At 37.5% G+C, this 9,434-nt stretch overlaps 1 long non-coding RNA gene across 2 annotated transcripts in view; it reads right to left on the reverse strand.

Annotated features, from left to right (window-relative positions):
• LOC127016531 (uncharacterized) overlaps positions 1 to 9,242 on the reverse strand; it is a 103,854-nt gene extending 94,612 nt beyond the window's left edge. Inside the window, exon 1 of one of the 2 annotated variants that reach the window (XR_007766499.1) lies at positions 9,184 to 9,242. This is a non-coding gene — a long non-coding RNA (uncharacterized LOC127016531). Of the gene's footprint in view, positions 1 to 7,740; positions 7,792 to 9,183 lie in introns of those variants that run through there. The other variant, XR_007766498.1, reaches the window with a different exon arrangement.
• Positions 9,243 to 9,434: the final 192 nt, after the last annotated feature.

A 9,434-nucleotide genomic window follows, 5' to 3' on the forward strand; every position in this document is an offset into this window, starting at 1 on the left:
CAAAAATACTTACAAAAGTGGAATCAGCACTTCCATTGGTTCTTACATTGCAACTTAATCTAGCACTTTTGTTATTGCCCAAAAACAGATTCTAGCAAACAGCCTCAATATCCTAACACAGCAAACATACCATCCTTACTTTTCTTTTTAAACCAACAAGCGAGGTCAATCTAATGTTTCTAAGAAACCGCAAAACTTCAGCGTTCTTCTTTCGCCTTAGTGCACTGCACTGAGTATGCTTGACAAATTGTCTCTGCTTCAGTTTCTGTAAAACCAGGACAGGTCAATAGAATATGTAACAGTTGGTAAATTGTCTTCTCCTGGCACTATAGCAGCAACTACAAATAAACTGCAAGAATTATGAAATTAGTTGCTTTCTTTGAAAAAGCACCCCAATAGAGTTCTGCTTTGCCAGTGACCTAACAATATATTATTTATATAAACACATTGTTTTAAAAAATAAAAGTTTCAGAACTGGTCAGTTTAGAATTTAACAGACAGTACAGCATCAAGTGATGCAAACTAAATAACAGGTGATGGCTGAAATAATACAAATGTATCTCTTTCAGAGACTATTAAAACTTCATACATATCCCTTAGGACCAGGTTAAAAATACTCATATGCTCAGGAGCCCTTTAATCTATGAATAGTTTATCAAAGTCACCAAGTTTTATGCAGAGTAAAAACCTTTCCACAGAACAAGGGCTTCCCAATCTGCCTTTCCTACACATTTATATCTATTACACAGGAAACACAGGAAGTTCAGCATCAAATTTTACATTGTAATTAACTTCAACTGTATTCACCTCAAGCATTTTGGAAAGTGAGCTCACTTGCAGTCTCCTGGAAAAGCTTTTTTGAGATAGTATTTGCAAAAGCTCTCAAACCCTAAGTGTTAGGCTAATCTAATAAAACATCCAAAGCATCCCAATTAAAAAAAAGTTTCATATTGAAAATGCCACCTTGCTGATAAGTAGCTTCATATAACCTTGACTCATGTAAATAATTCACAGTATTATGCAGTAAATAGTTTAAGAGTTTATAAAAACCCTGGAACTTTTAAGAAAACCAAGCACTGTTATTAGAAAAAAAACATTTGCTTTTGCTTTTATTTTCCAGCTTCTTTTCTCAGTTCCCTCTGGGTGGGATAAAAATATTTTAGGCCAAGCTGCAGTTAGTTACTCATATAACTATGCATACCAAAGAAAAACATATTCATTAAAATACATCTAGCTGTAGAGATCCTCCACGAAGCAAAGATCTATCACGAGTAATAAAATGCTAACTTCAAATAATTACCTTAATGAAAGTAGAGCTGCATTACACAAACTTTATCTTCAACTGAAATTTAAACTATCATTTCAATACATTTCTATTATGTAACATTTTTTAATTCTGTTATTAATTCTGCTTTCTTTCTGCTGTTAAATACATCAGTGCCATAGACACAAACTGAAAGTGGGTAAAAATCTTAGATGCATACAGGTAAAGTAGGGTTTTATCTGGAAATGAAGGAACATCAGAGCACCCATAGCCAGCAAGGCTTTGTTACACAACCTCAGCTCCCCTTAGTACACTCATTCAGCTTTGATGATTATTCCTAATAGGTCTAAAAACCTGACAGTATTAGTCAGAAAAATTAAATTAGTCTTTATGAAACCATTTTGATACTAGTTATTCCAGGGAGGGCTTGTTAGATCAATCCTGAACCATTAAAATGCTTTAGTAGTAATTGGGAAAGGGTGAGACAATTCACAATTGATTTCCATGGAAGCCAAATTAAATTACACGGAGTTATACATCTGATTCAGAAAGGGCAACAAGTCAATGCTGTGTGCTTTTTAAAGGGGAAAAAAAAAAAAAAAAACCAAAAACCTCTCATCTGCACTTCCTACAACAGTCTTCTCCAATTTCCACAGAGAAAAATCTAATTGATACAGGCATGTAAGTGCCTTTACAGTAGTTTGTGGAGAAACTCCTATTTTTCACAAAATACCGGGGGGGGGGGGGGGGGGGGGGGGGGGGGGGGGGGGCGCGGGAGTTTTGGGCTTTTGATCTTCCTTTCCAGATAGGCCTAAAAAGATAAGACTCTACCCTGGGCCCTGTAAATTCTGCACATAAGACTTCATCTATGGCAACTTCAGCTTTGTTTGGATCATACACTATTTACATGCAGACTTTTGCCTATTATTGCATTGTCATCATAAGCTTCCATAGCCTTTTTCTTCAGCTGTGCAATTGGCTGCCTTTGGATTTGTTACTTGCGCAAATATCTCCACGACATTTCCTCAGAGATGAGCACCAAAATATGATCTATCATTTTACAAATACAAATGGTTTCCTAAGAGCTAGAAGATACGAACTAAATAGTCCCTGCTACAAACCAGTTCTGCTAGGTTTCAATACCATTGCCACTGACACTATATATCCAAATTAAGGGTTTCCATTCTATTACTCTTCTAGGAATAAAATAAGCATCAAGAGACTCTTAAGTTTTGTCATGTCTGCAGGTAATATGGACATATTTGCATGGTGAGTCACTTGATCAAATTCAAAGGCTAGTTTATGAGACCGGCAAAAACCCACAGAGGTTAATCCCCGGCATCATTCACCAAGCTATATAGACCCTTAACACTTCATTGGTTACAAGAACACAAAAGCAAGCATCTCTAGACAACTATGGCACTTGCTCCTAACATTTTCCATTAAGCTTCTCAAATTTTGTTAGTTTTCATCCAAAGACATGATCTTTTCTGATAGGAATTAAGGTGTCTTTTGGAAAGCAACTTAGACTTTCAAATAGATGTCTTATTTTTCTACTTCTAGATAGTTTCCTTTGCTTTTTAGAGTGTTGTGCAGTATGTCAAAGTTTTAATGGAGTTTTCCTAAAAAAATACTGACAGTAGCTAAATACAGACCAGCTTACAGAATTAAAAAAAAAAAAGCTCACAGATGGTACTAATAAGGTATGGAATAAGCTAAGGTCTAATGACAGTCTACCTATTCATTTTCATCCAAGTTTACCCATACATAACTGGCCTTTATATTACCACGTTAAATAAACTAGCCAACAAAAGATGTTTATCAAAGCTTCATCTGAAATGTACACTATGATTAGTTATCCAGAAATGAAAGAAATCTGATCTGGATAATTCTGTTCATTATTTCAGTTTTGCTCATCTAATATACTACTATACTTCTCATTAATTCACTGAAAGTCAAATCGACATGTTTCAAACAGATTTACATAGTGATGTATTTGAGATTTTCTTTGTACCACAGCAGCCATATCAACTTTACATTTACTAGAACGCAATTCTCTGAAATGGTGAATTGTTTTACATTTTTCACTTACCGCTAGCTAGCTGCGTTACAATATAATATTACATTTGTAATTTATATTACAAACATTAAGCTGTGTTAGCCCTTGAACAGAGATTAACTGCTTTTCCCATTACACTGTTTTTTGCTTTGGCAAGTGTTACAAGCTTGCGATACAGAGTCAGAAAAACTTCAAATGAATAGGAAGTGAAATATAGACAATGAGTAATGTTTATAGATGTCTTCTGCAATCATTCATAATGCAGGATCATTTTACTTTCTTGAGAAGGTTCTCTGTCATACTAAACTGTTAAATCTGTTAAATTACTCCAAAACACTCTGTACCTCCAGACTCCCTTAGACTGTTAAGGCTTTTTTTTTTTTTTTTGCTAAAGAAATTAAGCTAAACACTGACACTATTACCAGGACTGCTACCTTACACTTAAGGCTCCCCTGTGGTTGTGTTTCCAGCAGCCATGTTTTAATTAAAAAAATTTCCAAGACTCCTAGTACAAAACCCAGTAAAACATCAAAGAACACTGCAAACAGGCAGGTTTTAATGTCAGAGCCCCCTAAAAAAAACCTCCTAGTAATACGAGGCTAAAAGAATAAAAATTAAGAAATGTTTTAGACAGGCATATCTTTTTTCTACAGTTAGTGCTACACAATTTGTTATTCCTTGTTATATTATCAGTCAGGAAAAAGAAACAGTAGTAACTTTTTCATATAAGTGATAAAAGACCACCACTACCATGCGCAATTTAGTCATCTCACACATTCCTGCCACTTTCAAAGTTACTAATGGTTAAGCACAGAAAAAATACTGCAGAACACTAAATGCTAATAGGGACTGGTGTCCATTTCTCCATGGATAACTTCATTTGAACACCTAGAAACCCCTTAACAAGATTTGCATTGACACCAAGTAGTTTACTTCATATTTTTGTTTCAGATTACAATAAGCTTCCCCTCAGAAGTATCAAGGTAGCACTGAAAGCTAAGCTCCAGACATCATTTATCAGGACACATGAACATGAAAGTAACCAAAAATCAGGTCCTGAGCTGGAAAGTCACAGAAACAACATGTATGCAAACTATTCCAATGCCATTACAATTTCTTGCCACCCAACATCTGCCACACAACTCACCCAAACACCCAACTTCATTTTCAGATCTACCAACTGTTTTCAGTCAAACCATTTCTAGCTCTACAGCAACCTGCTCAAAGCAGAAGCCAACAACGCAAAATCTGAACTTCCAAGATCATCATTCAGTGGACACAGTCACAAGATCTTTGATGATGAACTGCAGTTGGTTGGCATAGTGATAGGAGAAAGTCTGCTGACCAGGAAAAATCAGGAAAGAGAGTCAGAACACTGCTGGAAGCAGCGTGCTCCGACTCCATCATCACCAACAGCCTCCAAGAACCCAATAAAAACCAGGCACACAACAAGGAGTGGAAAGGAAACACACATTTTACCAGCAGGGCAATTCTTCCAAATTTTTTAGTAGCTCGGAAATTTAACACAATATAGCAGCCTTGGAGACTGCATTTTCCACAAGAGACAATGTGGATTGTCATGCTATACTAATTACAAAATTGTTAATAGTACTAGAGAAATGATCTGCCAGTTGGACAGACTTAGCCCACAATAAAACGTAATGTGTGAAATAAAGTCAGCTCTAGAGGCACACAGGACAGCATAAACATAGCTGCTGTTCTAGAATGGTGCAACGCACTCCTGGCAATGAAACTAGCTGTTTCTATAGAAAATGTTTAGCAATTTGTTTCAAGAATAAACAAAATACATCCTCCTCCAGAGATACACACATGTTCGGCGCTAGTCTGTTCAACCAGAGGACTTTCAGACTGTCTTAGCATACGATTCCTCTGATCAATTTAAATTGATACTAGATTTTTGTTCATCTGGAATTTTCACAAGTCAAAACCCACACCAATACACTGCTCTGTTCAGTCTTGGAAACGGATTTGTTCTAGTTCTCTTAAAAGTCTAGCACTGAAGCAAACCTTGTGGTTTCCCTCTAAGCGCAAAGGATGGTACAAAGGACATTAGGAGTTAAGCAGCTGAGTCTTTGCTGTTACCTATGTAATACACCATAGGTGGCATCTGGAGAGGAATCAAAGATAGACCAAAGGATGAAATAATGAATTTTTCTGCATTGCAGGATGTCCTGGTTTCAGCTGGGATAGAGTTAATTTTCTTCTTAGTAGCTGGTACAGTGCTGCGTTTTGGATTTAGTGTGAGAATAATGTTGCTAACACTCTGATGTTTTAGTTGTTGCCCAGTAGTGCTTATCTTAAGCCAAGGACTTTTCAGTTTCCCATGCTCTGCCAGCAAGCAGGTGTGCAAGGAGCTGGGAGGGAGCACAGCCAGGACAGCTGACCCGAACTAGCCAAAGGGGTATTCCATCCCATGGAACGTCATGCCCAGTATATAAACAGGGGAGTTGGCCAGGAGGTGCGGATCGCTGCTGGGGCATCGGTCAGCAGGTGGTGAGCAACTGCATTGTGCATCACCTGTCTTTTCTTGGGTTTTATTTCTTTTTTTTGTTTTTGTTATATTCCTCTTCATTACAATTATTATATTATTATTCTTAGTAGTGTATTTTATTTTACTTTAGTTATTAAACTGTTCTTATCTCAACCCATGAGTTTTACTTTTTTTCGTCCTCCCCTCCCCACTGGGAGGGGCAGGGGGAAGCGGTTGCGTGGCATTTAGTTGCCGGCTGGGGTTAAACCATGACAGAAGAACAATTTTATTATCTTAGAATACATGTATTACAGCGCATGTATATGTACATATTATACTGGAGAACATTCCTATTACACTATCATCTTTCTAATGCCTAAAAACAAATCATAAGGTCAATTGTTGTGATACAGATCAAACCCAAGAAGGCTCACTTTGGGTGAGCAGGTGGTTGTTTTTCCCCGTGTTAAATACTGCAACATACAAGAAATATTCTAGTAAATAAAGATGCTTAGAGACAAAAACTCCCAAGACCGCATCTGTCTAGTTGTCCCTTGTTACCACAATGGTATTAGTAAAAATCAGCTGTCACACCATATCTATCTTTTAAAGAGAACATAGCTCTTCTTTTACATCTACTAAAGTGTTTCTGACCTACAGTTATCAGACTCTTAGCACCTTCCCACATTCATTCTCCTTGCAGTGCAGCATTAGTATCTCCATGGGAATAACAACTACCTCAGTGACATGTATTATAAATGAGCTCTTTATCATTAGCAGTCTAAGTTTTACAGAAAGAACATATTCTAGAAGGCTTTTATTTAAAATATTTGCATAGAAACAACCTTGCACTGAAGAGAAGGCTGGACAAAAGGCAGAGAAACTCCACAAACTGTCAGGAGTACGACGCAAAGGGAACACCTTGTAATGCTTTGATTTCTAATTAGAATGCAAGACACTTGAGGCAAATAGCATACCTGAGCTGGTCAATTAAGAGTGCTGTTATTGTTCTTCCACTGTAAGACCCCCTTGCCTTAGCAGAAGACACAAAATCATTACAAAATGGTTAATGCCTCAGTGTCTAGGCTGCTATCCTTCGGAAAACAAAAAATTATGTATATCAAAATACAGGCAACAGATATAACTAGAGTAATTTTATCTTCTGGTTTCCAGGGAGACAAGTGACCTCTATATGCTTCTCCTAACAAGTGTATCAAAGTCATATCATAGCAAGTAAAGCCATAAAAACCACAGGAAAATAGCTCAATGCTACAGAGACATCAGCTCCTGAAAACTGAAGTTAGTCTGAAGCGTAACAACTTGGGTAGTTTGTTTACCAATACAGCTTCACTACTGGTGTCAGTTCACAAGCGTCCTTTTAACAGAGCATTCACTGTAATAGATATTGCCAATCTTTATTTTAAAGAAGGGAAAATACAGGCAAGAAAGGCTCCAATATGGAAGCACAGATAGTATACTACAACTAACAAATGATCAGGGTAGCAATCTAACTTTAGCACACATGGAGCAAAACTTCCTGTGATCTGAAATCCATCCTTTCACAGTCCATCAGCAATTCTTTAAAGCAAACGTTTATGTTGTATCAGCAATTCTCTATTTTAGTCTTCCAGAATCTCAGGAGGATTCTGCTTTCTTCCTCAGCCAAGCTCAGGAAACCTGCTGGAGCCCACAGTACATATAATCATACAAAATCTACAAAAAGCAGATTTGTTTTGGCAAAGCACACAGTTAAAGAGATTCTCTGTCTTCCCCCACTTCCCTATCAAGTATCGCTCACATTTACAACATACTAGGTAAAAACAGAACTAACTTTTTCTTGGAGAAACTGCTTCAAGTTTCTCCAGTTAAAGTTTACCATCCATTCCCAGGCATCTACGCACATTTTGACTTCCTTGTGTCCCTTACCCTCATTTTCCTGCTGTCTTTCTTCCACATACTCATTTCAGGCAGAATGCTATAGTAATACAGAAATGGAGATGGTGAGCTGCAGGACTCTGGTGCGCTGCTGGGAGCAAACAGCATGCAAGTAGCAAGCCTGCAGTAAGTTAGGACTAATTTCAGTCTATCCTACTTCATCTCAGCTGACAGTAATAAAAGGAAACCAAGAGATCATCAAAATATATGAAAGCCCTAGATACCAGTTCTACTTTGTAATTGTGTAGTAGATGAATATGTTCTTTGTGGTGTTTCCAAGTTTAGCTTTAGAGCCCTGTACTACTTGTGTGGTAGCACTGGGAAAGTGGCTTTAAGAGATTCACAACTATTGATGATAAGTCCCTGCATCCTAAACACGTATCTGGGCACAGGCTAAGCAAAAAATTTGTGAAATGTAATGAGAAAAAGTTTTGTTTCAGGAGACAGAAAAAAAAGCTGGAAGAGACAGTTATTTTGGACCTGACTAATAAAGCATTTGAGAATATAAATGTGTGAAGGTGTTTTGAATGAGATCATGAGAGACAGAGCCCATGATTCTGAGGAAAGTAAGAAGTGAGAGAAGCTGAACAGCAACAAGAGAGCTATAGGTCAAACTCACAGATGCATTAAATGAAGTGCAATGCTAACAAACACAGGAGAAAAACATCAGCATGTAATGCCAGAATCGGGGGTTGCAGTGCAAAATGGATTAGCAAAAAGACACAACAGCAATAAGAAACATAAAAAACAAGACCTAGAAAAATGCAAGTCCAGGACTTCCCCAATAAGGCAAATAACAAATGCAAAAACCCCAAACACATTCAATACCTGTTTTGCCTAATCTTCAAAGAAGACTAACAGATCAGATATTAAGCACAATTGGTAATAAGAGAAAACAGAACAAAGAGTATTTAAAAAAAAAAAACAAACCAACCCAACACCACACAAAACCCCAACATACACAATCATAAAGATACCTTACTGAAAAAGATATCTAGTTATTCTATTCCCCTTGATCCCGCAGCTGACAAAACATACACAAGAGAAAGTAACAGAAAAAAAACCACATTGAAGTGGCCTAGGGAACGCTTACAGTGCCTCTACCATCGAGCAGAGCTTTGATCCGCTACGAACTCAACAGCAGAATTGTCACTCAGGTTCTTTTACTCACCACCTACTTGGATCATCTACTTCCCGCTATTCATGATGCGTTTTAGGGACAGCCAGCTGTAATCAGACTTCTTTCCACTACAGAATTCTACATTTTTACACCCTTTTGTTAACGTATACATACTGTTGTATCCTATTCTACCTCTTGACCAGTCAAGCATGCCTTACACTCTTACTTGGTTTGTAATTCTCTCCTTTCCAATTGTTTGCATGCAGGATAGTCTTTCACTCTGTATAGGACAGACAAATAGAGTCACTACTCACAGAAATTTGTTTTTAGCGAAAAAGTGCTGAAGTTAGCACTTTTGTGTTTCCCTATCCTCAAGGCTCTCTGAGAAATTCATATAGCTCATTCATATAGCATCTCCCTGCTACTGTGAGCTCTCTCATTACACAGATAGAAAGGAAAATGAAGCAAATCAGAAATCAAATGTTGCATGTTCACAGTCCTGTGCTCACTCTTAATTCTCCTTGGGAGCACAGCCTCACCTAATTACGAGACCCTTAGCACTCCC

This window comes from Gymnogyps californianus, chromosome 5 (genome assembly GCF_018139145.2).
Source record: "Gymnogyps californianus isolate 813 chromosome 5, ASM1813914v2, whole genome shotgun sequence".
NCBI classification, from domain to species: Eukaryota; Metazoa; Chordata; class Aves; order Accipitriformes; family Cathartidae; genus Gymnogyps; species Gymnogyps californianus.